This window comes from Scyliorhinus torazame, chromosome 14 (genome assembly GCF_047496885.1).
Source record: "Scyliorhinus torazame isolate Kashiwa2021f chromosome 14, sScyTor2.1, whole genome shotgun sequence".
Classification (NCBI taxonomy): domain Eukaryota; kingdom Metazoa; phylum Chordata; class Chondrichthyes; order Carcharhiniformes; family Scyliorhinidae; genus Scyliorhinus; species Scyliorhinus torazame.
The window spans coordinates 106972634-106993331 of NC_092720.1; positions in this window are offsets into that span (position 1 = coordinate 106972634).

The following is a 20698-nucleotide window of genomic DNA, read 5'->3' on the forward strand; positions in this document are numbered from 1 at the left end:
AGGGGATATGGGGGATATGGCGAGGGGGATATGCGGGAGGGGGGATATGGGGAGGGGGATATCAGGATGGGGATATGGGGGATATTGGGGATTTAAGGGAGGGGGGTTATGGGGGAGGGGTTATGGGTGAGGGGGGATATGGGGGAGGGGGGATATGGGGATATGGGGGAGGGGGATATGGGGGTACGGGGAGGAGGGATATGGGAATATGGGGGATGGGGATATGGGGGATATTGGGGATTTAGGGGAGGGGGATATGGGGGAGGGAGATACGGGCGAGGGGGGATATGGGGATATGGGGAGGGGGTTATGGGCGAGGGGGGATATAGGGATGGGGGATATGGGGGAGGGGGATATGGAGGAGGAGAGATATGGGGAGGGGGATATGGGAGATATGGGGAAGGGGATAGGGGGGATGTGGGGGAAGGTGGATAAAGGGGATATGGGGAGGGGGATATGGGGGAGTGGGGATATGGGGATATGGAGGAGGGGGTATATGGGGGTAGGGGGGAGGGGGGATATGGGGGATATGGGGGAGGGGATATGGGGGAGGGGTGTATGGGGGAGTGGGATATGGGGGATATAGGGAAGGGGGATATTGGGGGATATGGGGAAGGAGATATGGGGAGGGGGATATGGGGGAGGGGGATATGGGGATTTGGGGAGGGGGATATGGGGGAAGGGGATATGGGGGTGGGTGGATATGGGGGAGGGGGGATATGGGGGAGGGGGGATATAGGGGAATGGGGACGGGGCGTGGGTGTCTCACTTGGTGGTGCGCCCCCAACCTCTGCATCGGCAACCTCGCGGTCCTCGGGTCAGCCTGCCAGTTGCAGAGCCCACTCCTCATGAACGGTGAGTGGTCTCTCATCAGCTGGGCCCCCTCCAGTCCTCTCACGCTCCCTGTTGTTGTGTGCGCGCTTCTCCTGTGGGGGGCAGGCGGGTGGGTGGCAGCGATAAAGGGCAACAGTGTTAGACAGGGATATAAATGCAGGCCAGTGGTTGTGCATATATTGTCAGAGGTGGGCAGCACATTAGGGTTAGGGTTAGCGTTAGGGTTGGTTGCACCTAGGGGGGGTGCTGCACCTCGGGGTGGGGGGGGGGTAACTCACCCTGGCTGCCCTGGCGAGGTCATTCACCTTCTTGTGGCACTGGGCGCCTGTCCGTGGTGTCAGAGCCACAGCGGTGACGGCCTCTGCCACCTCCCTCCACAGACGCCGGCTGAGGCGTGGGGCGACCCTGCGGCCGTGTCCGGGGTACAGGGCCTCCCTCCTCTCCTCCACTGTGTCCAGGAGCGCCTCGATGTCGCGCTCCTGGAACCTCGGGGCTGCGCGTTGGGCGGCCATCTTGTTGGGTCTACGGGGGGGGCGTCGGCGTCTTTTGTGCTGTGTCGCCGCGCATCAGCGGTGGGTGACGGCGTCGCAAATGGCGTCAGGCCGCTACTAGCCCATTCGGGCCGGAGACTTTGCACTGTTTGGGGGGGCCCGATGCCGGAGTGATCCGCGCCGTTTTTGGCACCGGGTCCCGGCCATTGCGCCGATTATCGGAGAATCGCGCCCTTAGTTTCTGGAACTAAGAGAATTCCATCACATGTGCTTGACACAAGATAATACAGGGTCCTTTTGGGTCCAATGCTGGACCTGCCTCACCGACATTGGCAACATATCAGGAAAGTGCAAAGCAAGAATGATCCCCTGTGGTACTGGTGGAGGTGGTGTACTCTGAGCTCGGGGAAGGCGACTCAAAGCATCCATGTGGGTGCCCAGCTTATGTTGAAATGTGTACTCGTGGGCAGCTAACAATAAAGCTGTGGGGGCAACGGCCTTATCCTCCCTAAATAACTCCAACAGGGATTCATGGTCCGTAACAACTATGAAATGTTGTCCATAGGCGTATTTGTGGAACGTTTTGACTACGAATATCTCAGCTAGTCCCGCCTTTTATATTTCGGAGCAAGCTTGCTCAGCACTTGTCAAAGACTTCGAGGCATAGGCAATTGGCAATTCTGCACCATCTTCCATCTTATGGCCCATAGATATCATAGATATCATAGAATTTACGGTGCAGAAGGAAGCCATTCGGCCCATTGAGTCTGCACCGGCTCTTGGAAAGAGCACCCTACCCAAGGTCAACACCTCCACCCTATCCCCATAACCCAGTAACCCCACCCAACACTAAGGGCAATTTTGGACACTAAGGGCAATTTATCATGGCCAATCCACCTAACCTGCACATCTTTGGACTGTGGGAGGAAACTGGAGCACCCGGAGAAAACTCACGCACACACGGGGAGGATGTGCAGACTCTGCACAGACAGTGACCCAAGCTGGGAATCGAACCTGGGACCCTGGAGCTGTGAAGCAACTGTGCTATCCACAATGCTACCGTGCTGCCCGCCCCTACTCTGCAAGGGGACATGTCACTGGTAAGGAGTATCTCTTTTGATGAGTTGAAATGGACCAAGAGAGTGGGTGACTGTAAAACTAGGTAAACCTGTCCGATTGCTTCTTTCTGATGCTCTTTCCAACACCACCTCTGGTGCTTCTTGTGTTGTGGTGCCAAGATTGTGGAAAAATTAGGAATAAATCTATTGTCATAATTCACTTTTCCTAAAAAATGATTTCAATTCTGACGTATTTTTATGGGCCGATGCATCTTTCATCGCTTTGATCTTCTCCTCCAGGGTGCATCCCTTTGGCATCCACCTTGAATCCTAAGTGTATCACTCCATGAGTTTGGAACATTCATTCTTCTCTTTTCAGCCTTACTCTGGCCATCTTTAACATTTTTAAGACTCTTTCAAGATTCACTAGGCGCTCCTCTTTGGATGCTCCTGCAATCGGCATGGTGCCACAGTGGTTAGCACTGCTGCATCACAGCTCCTGGGTTCAACTCCGACCTCGGGTGACTGTCTGGGAGTTTGCACTTCCTCCCCGTGTGTGCGTGGGTTTCCTCCGGGTGCACTGGTTTCCTCACACAGTCCAATAATGTGCAGATTAGGTGGATTGGTCATGCTCATTTGCCCCTTAGTGTCCAAAAGGTTAGGTGGGATCACTGGGTTATAGGGATTGGATGGAAGTATGGGCTTAAGTAGGGTGCTCTTTCAAAGTGCCGTGCAGTCTGGATGGGCTGAATGGCCTCCTTCTGCACTGTAAAATCTATGATTCTAATCAGTACATCATCTAGAGAGATCAGTCATTTTCAAACTCAGGGTTGGGGTGCAGACGGTTGTCAGGAGGGTTGCGGGGCCATCAGTTGCAGTGTTTCCAATCGCGGGATGAAGTGCCCAAACGCCACGACCAGGTTTTTAAAATGACGGCTGCAACCGGCTTTTAGAATGCTGGCTGACCTGCGCATGCATGCCCCCTCAGCAGTGTGCAGGCCTGGAGCCCAGCGAAGCAGGCCACCTCCTCCTGACGTCAGCGCGCTGGCACAGGAGGGGATTCTATTTGAATATCGATGGAGTCTTCTCTCCAGAGGTGGCGGCAGGGACCAAGTACACTGACGCTTTGGGTTAAAGAGAGATTCCTCCATTTTGTATCTGCTAGCTGTGAGCTCCAGGGCCTCTGGTGAACAACCCATGGTGAAGAAGTTGAAAACAGGAACAAAGCAGCATATACATGATTTATTGAGGTATGGGTTTATTAATTGTGTCACTGCAAATCCGGATGCAAAGGTCATATGTGTTATATGCAGGATAGTACTGGCAAATGAACAATTAAAATCCTCAAAACTTCAAAGGAATTGAAGACTAAGCATAGTGAGTTTGAGGACAAACCTCTTGATTTCTTTCAGCCAATGCAGTGAGATCTTAAATCATCAGCTGAAGTCCTTCGCAGAAATGTAACATTGATGATAAAATAAGTGAGATTGTGAGGACCAAGCAGGCTCACCTGTCACATTAAAGGTAAGTGAAAATGGTGGGTCACGAAGTTTGGGCGGCGTGGGTCACTAAGGTTGACCGGTTGGTAAAAATGGGACCCGGGCAAAAAGTTGGAGAAACACTGAGATAGACAATCACTCTGGGTGGGTCCGGTAGTAAACATTCCATTGTGCGCTGGAATATCACACAGGCAGATGAGTCACTGAAGGATAACTGGTATGAGCCATTGTTGGTGTTTATGGCAAAACAATTCCCTGTAAGTTTTGTCCAACTTTAAGTTGGTACCATGACTTATATCAAGTTTGGTGTATACTAATTCAGTGTATAAATTTTCAATTCTTGTTATTGGTTACACATCCAATTTGGCTGCCTGATTCACAGTTAATTTGTAGTCTCCGCATATTCAAATAGTCTCATCTGGCTTCGCCACTGGCATGATTGGAGCTGCCCACTCTGAAAACTGTACACGTTTGATGATACCTAGTTCTTATAGTCTCTTGAGTTCATACTCAACCCTTTCATTTAAGGCACAGGGGATGGGTCGAGCACTGAAACCTTGGGTGTGGCTTCCAGATCATTGGTTTTAAGGCCCTATACCTTTCCGAACACATCTTTTTTAAGACATCATGAAGACCTCCTTCGTTAATTTGGAACATTTCTAGCCAACTTAATTTAATTTGGTGAAGCCAATCCCGGCCCATCAGACTTGGGCCTTGCGCCCCACCACCCACTACTAGTAGGGGCTTTTGAGCTGACTGTTTCCGGTAGCTTATGGACATTGTGGTCGATCCTAAGATTCTTAAAACTTTCTTAATATACGTGGCTAGCCTGGTCGATGTGCTCCTTAACTTCAGGGTTCTCACCTTGCAGATAAAAAAAATTTGCTCACTTACAACTGTAGCGGTTACGTCCATTCTAAATGGTTGCCCACTTGCTATCAACTTAATCAAAAATAGGGACATCTTACCCACTTTGATGTTCTTTAAACTGAATACTTCAGATTCTTACTCAGGGTTATTGTCAACAATGTGGATTGGAGTTGGAGCAGTTTTTTGTTGGCTCGCTGTGGGCTCTGCTCAGTCTTGCATTTCCTCTTAATGTGCACCCTTCTATTGCAGGCATTGTGGTGATATACATCACTGTAAGTACACAAAGGGTTAATGTACATACACTGCACCTAGCTAGACACTAGAGGGAGCACAAGAGACATAAGACCATAAGGCATAGGAGCGGAAGTAAGGCCATTCGGCCCATCGAGTCCACTCCACCATTCAATCATGGCTGATTTCAACTCCATTTACCCGCTCTCTCTCCATAGCCCTTAATTCCTCGAGAAATCAAGAATTTATCAACTTCTGTCTTAAAGACACTCAACGTCCCGGCCTCCACCGCCCTCTGTGGCAATGAATTCCACAGACCCACTACTCTCTGGCTGAAGAAATTTCTCCTCATCTCTGTTCTAAAGTGACTCTCTTTTATTCTAAGGCTGTGCCCCCGGGTCCTAGTCTCCTCTGCTAATGGAAACAACTTCCCTACATCCACCCTATCTAAGCCATTCATTATCTTGTAAGTTTCTATTAGATCTCCCCTCAACCTCCTAAACTCCAATGAATATAATCCCAGGATCCTCAGACGTTCATCGTATGTTAGGTCTACCATTCCTGGGATCTTCCGTGTGAATCTCCGCTGGACCCGCTCCAGCGCCAGTATGTCTTTCCTGAGGTGTGGGGCCCAAAATTGCTCACAGTATTCTAAATGGGGCCTAACTAATGCTTTATAAAGCTTCAGAAGTACATCCCTGCTTTTAAATTCCAAGCCTCTTGAGATGAATGACAACATTGCATTTGCTTTCTTAATTACGGACTCAACCTGCAAGTTTACCTTTAGAGAAGCCTAGACTAGGACTCCCAAGTCCCTTTGCATTATGCATTCAGCATTATGAATTTTGTCACCGTTTAGAAAATAGTCCATGCCTCTATTCTTTTTTCCAAAGTGCAAGACCTCGCATTTGCCCACGTTGAATTTCATCAGCCATTTCTTGGACCACTCTCCTAAACTGTCTAAATCTTTCTGCAGCCTCCCCACCTCCTCCATACTACCTGCCCCTCCACCTATCTTTGTATCATCGGCAAACTTAGCCAGAATGCCCCCAGTCCCGTCATCTAAATCGTTAATATATAAAGAGAACAGCTGTGGCCCCAACACTGAACCCTGCGGGACACCACTCGTCACCGGTTGCCATTCCGAAAAAGAACCTTTTATCTCAACTCTCTGCTTTCTGCCTGACAGCCAATCGTCAGGGGGGGGTTACAACAGCGATTTACCAATCCTCTGGGACTTTTCCTGACTCCAGTGACTTTTGAAAGATCATAACTAACACCTCCACTATTTCTTCAGCTATCTCCTTTAGAACTCTAGGATGTAGCCCATCTAGGCCCGGAGATTTATCAATTTTTAGATCTCTTAGTTTCTCTAGCACTTTCTCCTTTGTGATGGCTACCACATTCAACTCTGCCCCCTGACTCTCCTGAATTGTTGGGATATTACTCATGTCTTCTACTGTGAAGACAGACGCAAAGTACTTATTTAGTTTCTCAGCTATTTCCTTGTCTCCCATCACTAGATTACCAGCATCATTTTGGAGCGGCCCAATGTCTACTTTTGACTCCCGTTTGTTTTTAATGTATTTCAAGAAACTTTTACGATCATTCCTAATGTTACTGGCTAGCCTACCTTCATATTTGATCCTCTCTTTCCTTATTTCTCTCTTTGTTATCCTCTGTTTGTTTTTGTAGCCTTCCCAATCTTCTGACTTCCCACTACTCTTTGCCACATTATAGGCTTTCTCTTTTGCTTTGATGCATTCCCTAACTTCCTTTGTCAGCCATGGCTGCCTAATCCCCCCTCTGATAACCTTTCTTTTCTTTGGGATGAACCTCTGTACTGTGTCCTCAATTACTCCCAGAAACTCCTGCCATTGCTGTTCTACTGTCTTTCCCACTAGGCTCTGCTCCCAGTCGATTTTCATCAGTTCCTCTCTCATGCCCCTATAGTTACCTTTATTTAACTGTAACACCTTTACATCTGATTCTACCTTCTTTCTTTCAAATTGGAGATTGAATTCTACCATATTATGATCACTGCCTCCTAAGTGTTCCCTTACTTTAAGAACTTTAATCAAATCTGGCTCATTACATAACACTAAGTCCAGAATGGCCTGTCCCCTCGTGGGCTCCATCACAAGCTGTTCCAAAAAGCCCTCCTGTAAACATTCAATGAATTCCCTTTCCTTGGGTCCACTGGCAGCATTATTTACCCAGTCCACCTGCATATTGAAGTCCCCCATGATCACTGTGACCTTGCCTTTCTGACATGCACTTTCTATTTCGTGGGGCATTTTGTGCCCCTGGTCCTGACCACTGTTAGGAGGCCTATACATAACTCCCATTATGTTTTTTTTGCCTTTGTGGTTCCTCAACTCTACCCACACAGACTCCAAATCATCTGACCCTATGTCGTTTAGTGCTATTGATTTAATTTCATTCCTAATTAACAAGGCACCCCCGCCCCCTCTGCCCACCTCTCTGTCTTTTCGATAGGTTGTGAATCCCTGGATGTTTAAATGCCAGTCCTGAACCCCCTGCAACCACGTCTCTGTGATGCCTACCACATCATACCTGCCAGTCACAATCTGGGCCACAAGCTCATCTACCTTGTTCCGTACACTGCACGCATTTGAATATAGCACATAGACAGTCAACCAATAGGTCAGTAAGATAGAACACGATCAATGGGCAGTCACGATACACACAGAGGTGACACTACCACAGGAGGGCATTACACCAACCCATATAAAAGGACACATCACACATGCTCAGTCACTTTCCAGTGGAGACACTCAGTGAGTACAGACACAGGGTTGATTGAACATCACACCCACCACGTGGATTGTAGAAGACTGGTTAGTCAGTCTGAGAAGCTATAGAAATATTAACAGTAGCGTTGAATCCAAGTAGGAGAATTGTTGATAGTTTAATAAACTATGTTCTATGTTCTATGTTTAATAAACGTGTTAAAGCTATCTCCAAGTCTGAACCTTCCTTTGTCAGAGTGCACATTAAGGAAGCAGCTTATGCTACGTCAAGAGCACAACAAACAGGCATAATTCCCTATATCTTTGCACTCTCTTCTCGGTTTCAGCGCTGCCACCTCTGGCGCCACAACTGCCAGCAGCTTCCCACTAAACCTGGAGGACCTCGCCTGCTTGCACACCATTTTGACGCTTTCCATAGCCTGAGCTACCTCTAATGCCTTCTTTAAGATACTCTCTTCCTCTATTAATATTTTTTTTGTATGGCTATGTCGCTAACATCACAGACCAGCCTGTCTCTCAAAATGTCATTGAGTGCAAACCTGAACTCGCATTGTTCAGCTGTTTGTTTTAGGCGCGTCATAAACTCCATGATCGTCTCGCCTGGGGCACTTGCCATCAAACTGAATTTGTAACGCTGCATTATCATTGAGGGCTTTAGGTGATAATGTCCCTTGACTAACTCGACAAGCTCTTCGGTTATTTTGGAGTTAGGGGGATCTGGGTAAGTCCGAATCACATTGTAAGTAGGAGCCCCACAGGTAGCTTTTCCTCCCCTCCCCTGGTTTCATTGGCCTTGAAAAAAGAACAGAGGCGTTTGACGGATATTGCCGATTGCTCGGTTTTAGGGTTGAATGATTCTAGCTTGCCATAAAGGGACATTCGCTGTCACTCACAGACTGTTGAAATGAGTTTGCTTCAGAGGAAAAATATTCACACGAGATCTACTCTCCTGATTTATGTAACAGCAAGAAGATACACTGGTTGATCCTCGTCATCAATGTAATATCATGACAGGCGGGCGACCACCAGGTAGATTAACACAGGAAGGTTTATTAATTTAGGAAACTATATTCAGAGAGTGAGATTAAAGCTACCGAGCTGGAGTCTCCGATCACCGACGCCGAAATCGCATTCGGCGATTGGCCGGAGAATCCACGTTTACGTCGAAATCGGGGGCGGTGCCATTTTTGTGATGCTCCGCCCCCTCAAGAACGGTGTACTCGCACCGCACGCCATATGGATGGCCTCAGGACACCACCTGAGGTCCTCCCCCGATGCTCCGCCCCTGATGGGCCGAGTCCCTGATGGCGTTGCTCAAGTGTGCTCACACCGTTCGTGGACCTCGCTACGGACAGTGTCAGGGGGGGGGGAGCTGTTCCGCTGATAGGGGTGGTTTTGGCGGGGGCTGGGGGAATTGGTGGGGTTAGTCCGGGGGTGGCGAGGCTGGTTACAGCGGGGCAGATTTTGGCAGGCTGGGTTCGCGCGCGGCCATTCTCCGACCGTATCCGCAGGTAAATCCAGGGGCGTTACGCTGTGTAGCTGCTGCCCCCCCCCCCCCCCCCCCGCCACCGGACGGAGAGTGGCGCCGATTTTCTGGTCATAAGACCAGACGGATCCTGCAGACATAGCCGCAGGTTCAGAGAATCCAGCCCCCATCATGTCCCAGGACTCCAAATTCCTAACTGACTGGGAGACCTGCGCTCCACCCCCAGAGTTCATGTGCTCTGGCCCATTGGTCGATCGGGTCACATGACACTTTAGAAACTCGCCCCCTTAAAGAGACAGGCTACCACAGTACTTAGATAATGGGAACCAGACTTATCAAATAAGTGGGATATACCCCACCAGTGCTGTTGTATGGAATTACAGTCAATATACTTTCAGAAATGGGTGGTATGGTTCTACAGTGATTATCACTGCTGCCTCACAGCTCCAAGGACGCAGGTTCGATTCCGGCCTGGGGTCTTGTCTGTGCAGAATTTTCACATTCTTCCCTGACTGCGTGGGTTTTCGCCACGTGCTCTGGTTTTCTCCCACAGCCCAAAAGCGTGCAGGTTAGGTGGATTGGCTATGCTAAATTGCCCCATAGTCTGTCTGTGTGAGTGTGAGCGTGCCAAGCTTGATGTGATGTAATGCCCTTCCAGCTATGAGCCCCTGGTGACAGACGAGTGACCTGTTCCAGGAATAATTAGCTACAGTTAGAGTCGATAGTCATCAGTGCGCAGAAAGATTGAGGGAGGGAGATACTTATAGATAGGAGAAACGGGGGAAAGGGTCAGAGAACAATGCTGTAGTTGATTTTAGATTGAGAAATTATGAAGGGAGTCTCAAGAAATACTATGAGGGGAACCAAGACGAGCCTTCACCTGGGAGATTGCTTGACCAAATAACAGGTTCCTCTTCTCCGCTTCCATTATTCTCTCAAGGATATTTTGCAGTTCATCAAAGTTACCAATAACCTGCAGCACACAGCTGGGATCATCACCCAGAACAACATTCGCAATGGCAGCCATCGGCATGGTGATGACAGCACCGCCGAGGCGTAGGCCCACTCATCGGCAAAACCGCCATTGCAAACATGGCCCTACACTGGCTGCTCTGACCCCCTCATTCAAAAGAGGGTTCTTTGATTTAAGTCTGCTCCTCATTGCTAAAATCTAGCGAGGTCTTCCAGGGACATAGTACATGACATATAACCCAAAAATAAGTAATTATGGGATGCTCATTAGGATAAAATAAAGGATTAAATGACAAGTACAGCCAGAGCTCACGAAAACGCAGCCACTCCTTTACTCAAATCATGTGACCCCCCCTCCAGGAATGAGAATGTCAAAACTAGGAGTCAGTAGGTCAACTATCTTTTTAAAAAATATATTTTATTAGAATTTTCCAATTGTAACAATTTAACAATTAGACATATAAAGCACATGATATTTACAGAATAAGACATCTCTTTATAGTGATATGCATCACTGTATATACACAAGGGGTTAATGTAAATACACTACAACTAAGTAACCACTAGAGGGAGCACCAGACATGTCATGACATGCAGACACGCAACCAATGGATCATTAGAACAGGACACAACCAATGGGTAATCAGGACACCCCGAGGTGGCAATACCACAAGGGGGCACTGCACAACCCATATAAAAGGACAGGGCACACAGGCTCTGACTCTTCCACAGACAGACACCTAGAGAGTTGATCAGCAGCAGCATCACACCCTAGCATGTGGCTTAGAGCAAGCTGGTACAGTTAGACTGAGTTACCAGAGAGGTAGATTAGCAGAGTGTCAAACTCATTTAAGAACTGTGTTAATAGTTCAATAAACACGTTGAACTCATTTCATAGTCTGGAGCATCCTTTTGTAGAGACTACATCAAGGAAGCAGCTTGTGTTATCCGAAGCAGCATAACACAACATGGGACAGGAGTGACTGTTCAATCTCCCTCGATCAACTCGGCAAGGTTATAGACAACAGGACAATGGAATCCAGGCATGATGAACAAGATTCAGGCTCCTCATCTACGCAGGTACAATGGCAATCTGAGTGCTAGCTGGCGTTCGTTCAAACAAAAATTCCTACTATACGTGGAAGCATCCAGCCTCCATGGCGCGGCCGATGCTCGGAAGATTGCTCTTCTACTCACTATTGCGGGTGAACATGCAATAAAGATCTTCAACTCCTTCAAATACTCCGAAGGGCAGGACAGAACAAAATTCCAGACCATCCTGGACAAATTCGACAGCCACTGCGAGGTAGAGATGAAAGAAATAGGTAAGAATGGCGCGAATACTCACCACGAGGCAGAGGCAAGGTTGAAGAAGAAGCAGATGGCAGTTTTGATTGGCAGCCATCTTGCGCGTATCCAGCCAGACCAGTCCACACATGCATATTTCCCCAGAAGACGTGAACAGGCAAAATGGTGTTCTGTGCATGCGCGAGAAGCTGCGCATGCGCAGTTGCGAAAAGAACGCACAGTAAAGGAACCTTGGCATGTGCACGTGCAATGGAGTCCTACGCATGACATCACGAGGGTCATGATGTCAGCGGCCCCGGACCACGCCCACTTAAAGGGGAAATGTCCGAAAATTAAAAAGAAGAGTTTTAAAGCCACAAAACACAATTCTTTCACCTCGAAAGATGGAACAATGCCTGAACTTCTACTAGCAGTTGAAAATAACCTCCGCAGCACCCTGGAACAAGCAGTTAGCACCAACCAAAGAGATGATTTGTACATTGAAGAATACTATTCAAAAGATGATTTCATCATTTGACATACAGAGCACAATAACAAATCCGAAACACAAAGAGATGATTTGTACATTGAAGAATACTACTCAGACATGGATGAGTTCTTCGGATTTGATGATCATTGCATCAGCAACACGGTTGCAAAGCTCAACACACCTCTACTCATGGTAGACGAATCCAATACCATGATGCCATGGCAGATAGTCGATACATTGGATGACAGCAACCTGTCAAATACCCAAGAAGAAGACGAAGCCCACAGAGAGCGGCCTGATGCCAAACCAGTGGTCCATGGACCACGAAGAGTGGTCCACACACCACGAAGAGTCCCCGACTCCAGACAGAGAGTGGTCCATGCACCACGAAGAGTCCCCGACTCTACACAGAAAGCGATGAAAGACTCCACAGCGAGACCACTGCACGACTCCGTTGAGAGCACACAGATCGACTCCACAGCGAGACCACTGCACGACTCCACACAGGGAACGATGCAAGACTCCACAGAGAGAGCAATACACACCTCCACAGAGAGCTAATTGACAGACTCCACAATGGAAGCAACTCAAGACTCCATAACGCAGTCCATGCATGAACAAGACCATGAAGGTCTATCCACCTTATATGAGCAACCAGCAGCAGATGATGCAAGTCTACCAAGCTCATGTAAACAACAAAAAGACTATGACAGTCTACCCAGCTTATTTGAACCACCAGAAAAAGACTATGGAAGTTTACCCAGCTCATTTAACCAACAAGAAGACACTGAAGGTCTACCCACTGTATGTGAGACAAGTGATGAAGGCATCACAATTCCCATACAAGATGTGCAACATCACGGCGAGACTGACAGATCTCAGCTTGTATGTACAGAGGAATTCAATAATCAAAGTGAAACTACTCGTGAGTCCAGTGAGACCACGTCAATTAAAACCTCATCCACTCGAGCCTCTCGACAAGAAACTCAAATCTTGAAGATTTTGACTCCAGACGAGGAGCATCAAGAAACCAAAGATGATTCAAATGAACCAGAAATGACTCCAGAAGGGGAGCACCACGGAATCAAAGAAGAAACGCTCAATGAAGCAGCAGATATCACAAAGGACACTGACACAAGTAACTTTGAGAATGACTCGACTTATCCACTTGGAACGGTCATTGAGCGCAACAAGCACAACAACACAAACTATAAGAACAACAACAAAAACAACAACAAGCATAACAAAGGCTACAGCAGCAACAACAAGCATGACAAAAATTACAAAAACAACAACAATAGAACAACTTGTATGGCATGGTACAACTCTGCACATGAAAGACAATGTGACAGCACAGCTCAAAACAATGGCAAGAGTGCAGACATACCACGGCATGACAACGAATCTCACCGATTCACGTTCGCTCCACTACAAACAAGCAAACCAGCTTTCAGGAAAGATGACATACAGAATTGCTACCACAAGCATAAAAAAAAGAGTCCAAATCAGACAGCAAAGTGAATCGACCATTCAAACTCCTCATGATGACTTCTTGGTTACCTCAACACAAGAACACTGACGACGTTCACAAAGAAATTACAACTTCGACAACAAAAGAAGAAAGCCACTCGACCGTATAAATTCATAACGTTTGGACTCATAAATATTAATTGGTATTGCATAATCATCAAATTCATCACAATGTGTACATGTCATCAATTATCTACCTGTTTTGTACTTCAACAAAGTACAGAAAATATGTAACATGAAAAAGGGGGGATGTAGTGATATGCATCACTGTATATACACAAGGGGTTAATGTAAATACACCACAACTAAGTAACCACTAGAGGGAGCACCAGAGATGTCATGACATGCAGACACGCAACCAATGGATGATTAGAACAGGACACAACCAATGGGTAATCAGGACACCCAGTACCACAGGGGGGCACTGCACAACCCATATAAAAGGACAGGGCACACAGGCTCTGCCTCTTCCACAGACAGACACCTAGAGAGTAAGACAGGGTTGATCAGCAGCGGCATCACACCCTAGCAAGTGGCTTAGAGCAAGCTAGTATAGTTAGACTGAGTTACTAGAGACGTAGATTAGCAGAGTGTCAAACTCATTTAAGAACTGTGTTAATAGTTCAGTAAACACGTTGCACTCATTTCATAGTCTGGAGCATCCTTTTGTAGAGACTACATCAAGGAAGCAGCTTATGTTACACAAAGTAACATAACACAACACTCTTATGTACAATTTACATTACTCCTTTCATCGGCCCTTCCCCCTTTCCCTGTTTCCCTTCTTTTGTAAGGGCCACGAAGAATCCAGCACGAGTTTTAAGGATACAAAGTAATAACATTTATTTACAATAACATATATATATAAAATAGCAGCAGCAGTAACTTCCCTTGCTGCACACTCCTTCCTGCTGGATCCAAACTGGCCAGCTTTATTTATACATGGAGTTTACTAAAGGTTTCTCCGCCCCCCTCATTGGGGAAGCTCATACTCCCACAGGATTGTGGGATTGTCATTAGTCCCCAGCCAATGGTAAGCAGGCAGGTTATAACATCCCTCCCCCCCAAAGTCCAAGGAATCCACCGAAGACCCTGGCGAAGGAGGGCGTCGGACTCGTTTTGCCGCAGGCCGGACACCATTTGCACGCAGCACTGGATCCGGCTTGGTGTAACGAGACGGAGACTGGCGCTTCCGTGATGAATGGCGTAACGGTTGTACATCCACGGCCCATGGACCCGAGGATTCCCCCTCTGATGCGTCCTGTGTCTCCATCTTGGAGTCAGAGTCTGCTGCCTCCGTCATGTCAGTGTCTCTATCTCCATTCGGTTCTGTAACGACCTGCGCAGGCTTTGAGTGAGGCACCAGAGGAAGATTGTGAGGACTACCTTCCATTGTCTCTGGTCTCTGCGGCTGTTGAAATGAGCTCCGGGGGCGGGGAATCTTTGGAGGGGATAGTCCTCTGGACCAAAAGTAGTCTACATGTTTGCGCTGGAGACGACCCTGGGCTTGCACCTTGTAAGATATGGGGCCCGTTTGGCGAAAGATTATGCCAGGAACCCACTGGGCACCACCAGCAAAATTCCGAACGAACACTCGGTCACCGGGCGCAAACTGCCGAATTGGCCAATGCCGAGAAAATCCCTGTCCCTGCCGTTCTTGTGTGCCGCGTTCTTTTGCGCCAATGTCCGGGAAAACCATACTAAGGCGGGTGCGAAGTCTCCGGCCCATTCGGAGTTCTGCGGGAGCTACCCCAGTCACTGCATGGGGGTAGGTCCTATACGTAAACAAAAAGCGAGCCAGCCTCGTGTCCATTGATCCGGAAGACTGCTTCTTTAGGCCTCTTTTGAATGTCTGCACTGCGCGCTCTGCCAACCCATTTGAAGCCGGGTGGTAAGGGGCAGTGCGGATATGGCGGATGCCGTTCATCTTCGTGAACCTCGCAAACTCCTCACTCGTGAATGGAGTGCCGTTATCCGTGACCAGCACCTCGGGGAGGCCATGCGTACTAAAAGACAAACGCACCTTTTCAATTGTTGCGCAGGACGTTGTCCCCTGCATCTTATGCACCTCTAGCCATTTAGACTGGGCGTCGATTAATAGAAGGAACATGGATCCTTGAAAAGGCCCTGCGAAATCTGCATGCAAGCGTGCCCAAGGCCACCCTGGCCATTCCCAGTGATGTAGGGGCGCGGCCGGCGGAAGCTTCTGATGCTCCTGGCAAATGGAGCAGTTTTGGGCCACCTTCTCAATGTCGGTGTCGAGGCCTGGCCACCAGACATAACTCCGGGCCAACATTTTCATCTTGGTCACACCTGGATGCCCATTGTGCAAGTCTCTTAGTATCAGCTCCTGGCCTTTTTCCGGGACAATCACACATGTCCCCCACAAGAGGATGCCGTCTTCCACGCTGAATTCTGACAGCTTGGAGGAAAATGCCCGCATCCCATCCTCGTCGCCAGTTTTGTGAGGGCCGCGAAGAATCCAGCACGAGTTTTAAGGATACAAAGTAATAACATTTATTTACAATAACATATATATATAACAGCAGAAGCAACTTCCCTTGCTGCACATTCCTTCCTGCTGGATCCAAACTGGCCAGCTTTATTTATACATGGAGTTTACTAAAGGTTTCTCCTCCCCCCTCATTGGGGAAGCTCATCCTCCCACAGGATTGTGGGATTGTCATTAGTCCCCAGCCAATGGTAAGCAGGCAGGTCATAACACCCTCCCCCTCCTCCTTCCCCACCCTCCCCCGTTGATAGTCCATCTGTGTGTGAATGGGGCTTGAAGTGAGAGTGAACATTGACAGCAGTGTTTGTGGTTAGCCCAGGTTTATAGAGGGTAGAATTAGAACATTTGAACAATATGCATCAAATATAACCAACATATTTTTGAAAATCAGGACAAGGCAATAAAAGAATTGTTCCTGTATTCCGGCTGAAATCTTGTTTTATTGTAAAACGATAACCTCACAAAGTAATAACATGCTGCTGCAGCTGCTGAATACAAGAAGAAGAGAAAACGTCCAATAAATCCTTTGGATAGAAGTGCAGTGACTGTCGACAGCAGCTATTGTCATTGATTCAATGGGCATGCTTATGTGGGAGCAAACTTCATTACTCTAAATTCAAAACAACAAAGGTATTACTTAACTGAGACTTAAACATAGCAAGATCTCCAAGTTTACTTCAAATAAAGGTCTGTTCCATACAATAGACCATGTGCTAGTTCTTGTGCTCAGAAATATAATTCTTTCAAGAGTCGCCTCCGTCACTAGAAAATATGCCACGGCGGGGAGAGGGGGGGGGGGGGGGGGGGGGGGGGGGGGGCTGGCGGCGGCACGGGCCTGAATTTGGCTCTGTGTAAGTGTATGGGTTTTGCTCCTGCTTAGCCAGGGCAAAATGAAGGCCAATGAAGGCTCCTTCATTAAATGTTTTTAAGATAAATATAGATAGTTTTTTGAAGAATAAAGGGATTAAGGGTTATGGTGTTCAGGCAGGAAAGTGGAGCTGAGTCCACAAAAGATCAGCCATGATCTCATTGAATGGCAGAGCAGGATCGAGGGGCAAGATGAACTAGGAACATAAGCTCCTAGTTCTTATGTTTGTATGTTCTTATGAAGGCCCTTCATTTGCTCAGGGTGAGACTTCCAACCCCCGCCATCTGTGAGGATGTCCCATCTCCAAGAGCTGCTAACCCTCGGAAGACCTGCAGCTCCGTAGTCCTGTTATCATCACCAGGAACAGTGGGAACTGCTGGGATTACAGGTGCTTCCTGAAGAAGAGATGGCATGGACCTATATTTACTGGCAAGTCAGGCGTTTTGCCAGGGCTTGGTTGGCAGGCCCCGGTGAGGGGGTCGGGGGCTGAATCTATCGCTATGATGGGATGAGTGGGGTAATGCGGGGAGTGGAAGACAACCTTGAATACTGAGGTGCTTGAACAGCAGGGAAGCCCCACCTCATCCCACAAATTGATCAACAGGTACAAATTGACAGTCTCGCCAAATGGCAGAGCTAACATCTGCAGTAGGTTAAACTCTAGCGTACTGAACTGGCCATTAATTGGTTAATTATATGAGAGCACATGTCCAAAAGCTTAATCAATGAGATGGGCTTCATGGAGTGTCATGAAGGAGGATTAGATAGAGGTTTAGGGAAGGAATTCCTGATCAGAGTGCTTGATTAATTGAGCAGAGTTTCCATTTCAAAATCATACGAATTAGAAACCTTTTCTCGGTAGCTGAGTTATCTGCTGAGTGCACTATTTACGTCTTGGACATCACCCAGGGCTATAAAGTATCTGAGAGAAACAGGAAATGGGGCCTGTATGGGACAGACTACCTGCACTGCGGAGAAGAAGATGATGATGAAGGCGTCATGGTGGCACAGTGGTTAGCACCGCTGCTTCACAGCGCCAGGGACCCGGGTTCAATTCTGACCTTGGGTGACTGTGTGGAGTTTGCACTTTCTCCCTGTGTCTGTGTGGGTTTCCTCCGGGTGCTCCGGTTTCCTCCCACAGTCCAAAGATGTGCAGGTTTGGTAGATTGGCCATGATTCGTGCATGAGCCTACGGGGATGGGGATGGGGATTGGGTCTCGGTAAATCTTTGGAGAGTCGGTGCAGGCCTGATGGCCCAAATCTGCACTGTAGGGATTCTATGTCTACACCCTGAAAGAAGAGATTTCTCATCACCTCTGTCTTATACGGGTGACAAGATTGCACATCTTCGCTTATTCACCATGACCACCCTCATGAAAACCATTCTGGCATTGAGATCATGTTTTCCTGACAAGCCCAACACCAATGACATCCTTGGTGACCCCCTCCTCGGCAGCACCCGTCTGGCCCACCTTCCTCAGCAGTAGGCATCATCTGCTCATCTCGGTTGGATGATGAATATGGGAGGGCTCTGAGGGAGTTCTCATTAAATCGGGGTGGGGTGGGGGGGGGCTGATTTGGTTGTTGACCACTGCCCCTCCCTTTGCTCCAATGTCTCAGACATCTCTGGACAACAAGACAGTTCCTCTGTGCAAAACTTCAGAAAACTTGCTCAGGTTAATAAAGGCATGCCATGTCAGGTCAATGTCAGTGTTTGGAGACAGCAGAGCTGAAAATAATAAGCACTCGCCTTAGAAGCCTAGATATAGAGTTGAAGTCCAAATGATCCTGCAATGACCCAGTTGGAATTTGCTGGGTCATCTGAGACTGGCTCGTGCCAGGGAGTCCTTTAAATTACTGGCCATGACCTTGTTCCAGGTCATGGCCAAAGATCTTGGAGGCTAGACATCCAGCCCTCCACCAGTGATTGGGTGGGATGAAGGGTGGGATCAAATCTGCCCTGGTAATTAATATGCCCCAATCAATGTTATCGGACAAGTTTCGACGGCGACCCCGGATTTTGGAAGGCCGCTGACTTCTGGGTGCTGAATCTGCCTGCAGCACCACAGCGTATTATTCAGCCCTCTAGATGGAGATTTCTTTGTGGAAAATAACAACTGCGCAAAGTCATGTCTTGGTGCTGCTGATCAGAATACGACTTGAGCACAGGGCTAAGTTGCTGGCTTTGAAAGCAGACCAAGGCAGGCCAGCAGAACAGTTCAATTCCCGTACCAGCCTCCCCGAACAGGCGCTGGAATGTGGCGACTTGGGGCTTTTCACAGTAACTTCATTTGAAGCCTACTTGTGACAATAAGCGATTTTCATGAAATCAATACTGTTGCTGGGAGTGCAGTGGCTATAGATACCAGATACTTCCATTGATTTAATGTATGTGTCCAGATGGGAGCAAACGTCATTACTCCAAATTCAAAAGAAACAACAAACATGTTTTTCTTGTTTGTGGCTTAAAGTTCTCTTTCAAAAAAGATTGTTTAGTAAAATTGATCTGGTGAGAGTTCTTGTGCTCATGAATGTAATTCTTTCGAGTGTAGTCCTTCTCATTTTCTGAAATGTTTTGTTCTATATGACGCTCACATCCCCTCAATTAATAAAATAACTAAATTAATATAAAAATAATTTCACAAAGAGAGGGCAGGTGACCTTTAAACTGAAGGACTTTGGCAATTGTCCTGATTTTATTCCTCTCATGTGAGTGGCCTTTACGTGGGTTAAAATGATTCGAGTGCCTTCAGATTTGAATGACGTGGGAGACGGCAGGAAGGTGAATAAGAACACTCAAGTGAATCAGAGCAATTTGAGAGATAGGAGTGTGTAGGAGGAAGATTTCTGAGATACTGGCCAGGCAGAATGGAAGAAGCTTGCTGTGAGTCATCGAGTTAATGACATTTACTGGTCTCTGAGGAAAGAACATGTTAGTGAAACTGATCGGTTCGAACTCTCAGAGAGCAAGCACACGAATTTTGGGCTGGATAACCTACTTCTGTGCTGCATGCATTTACAGCTCAAACACTGAAAAATCATCAGCTAAACCTTATCAGCCTTCACACTTGCAAGGTTATATATCAATGTGATAGAGTTCTTCGCTGCGTTCATTGCAACAGCTTGACCTAATTTGTCGCTCCCTCGTCCCCGAGTCGAAGTTTCTGTGTATAAAGCCTCGCTTTAGGGCTTTAATGCATAAATAATAGTGACATTCCAGGTCAGTAGTGACATTCTAGTCAATACAAATAAAGTGTCTTTTAATGTGGAGATTTTTCCCAGCACTTCCTTTCAGTTCATGGCCAGAGGGCAGTTGCTATAAGGAGCCTGAGACCTTTTGAAACAAACCTTGCAGCCTTATACACTGCTGTGCACTGGATGGAATTCCTGTGCTTTAAATGTTAATCTCAAGTTGCTACAAACCTGGCGATGACAGGAGATGTGCAATGTGTCCACTGTCACCATCAAAGGCAGGAAATAAAACATCATGATGCCAAAGTATCCACGTGGAAGCACATGGCCAGATTTCATTTCCATATTATTGCAGAACTAAAACAGTTCATATCTGTGTGTCATAATGCGGTGACTGCCCTTTTAAGTGCAACACAGCAGAGTAAGCATCACCTGGCCTCGGTGACCAATTCAGACTCAGAATGGGAAATCACCACAGGGGGAGGAGTTCTCTTAGGCAGAGGTGTTCCCGAGCTAGCTGCAGACATGTTGCTGCTGTTGTAGATCCTTGTAAATAAATCCTTTGTTGTTCACTAATGAAGTCTCTGAAAGTGCATCATTATCT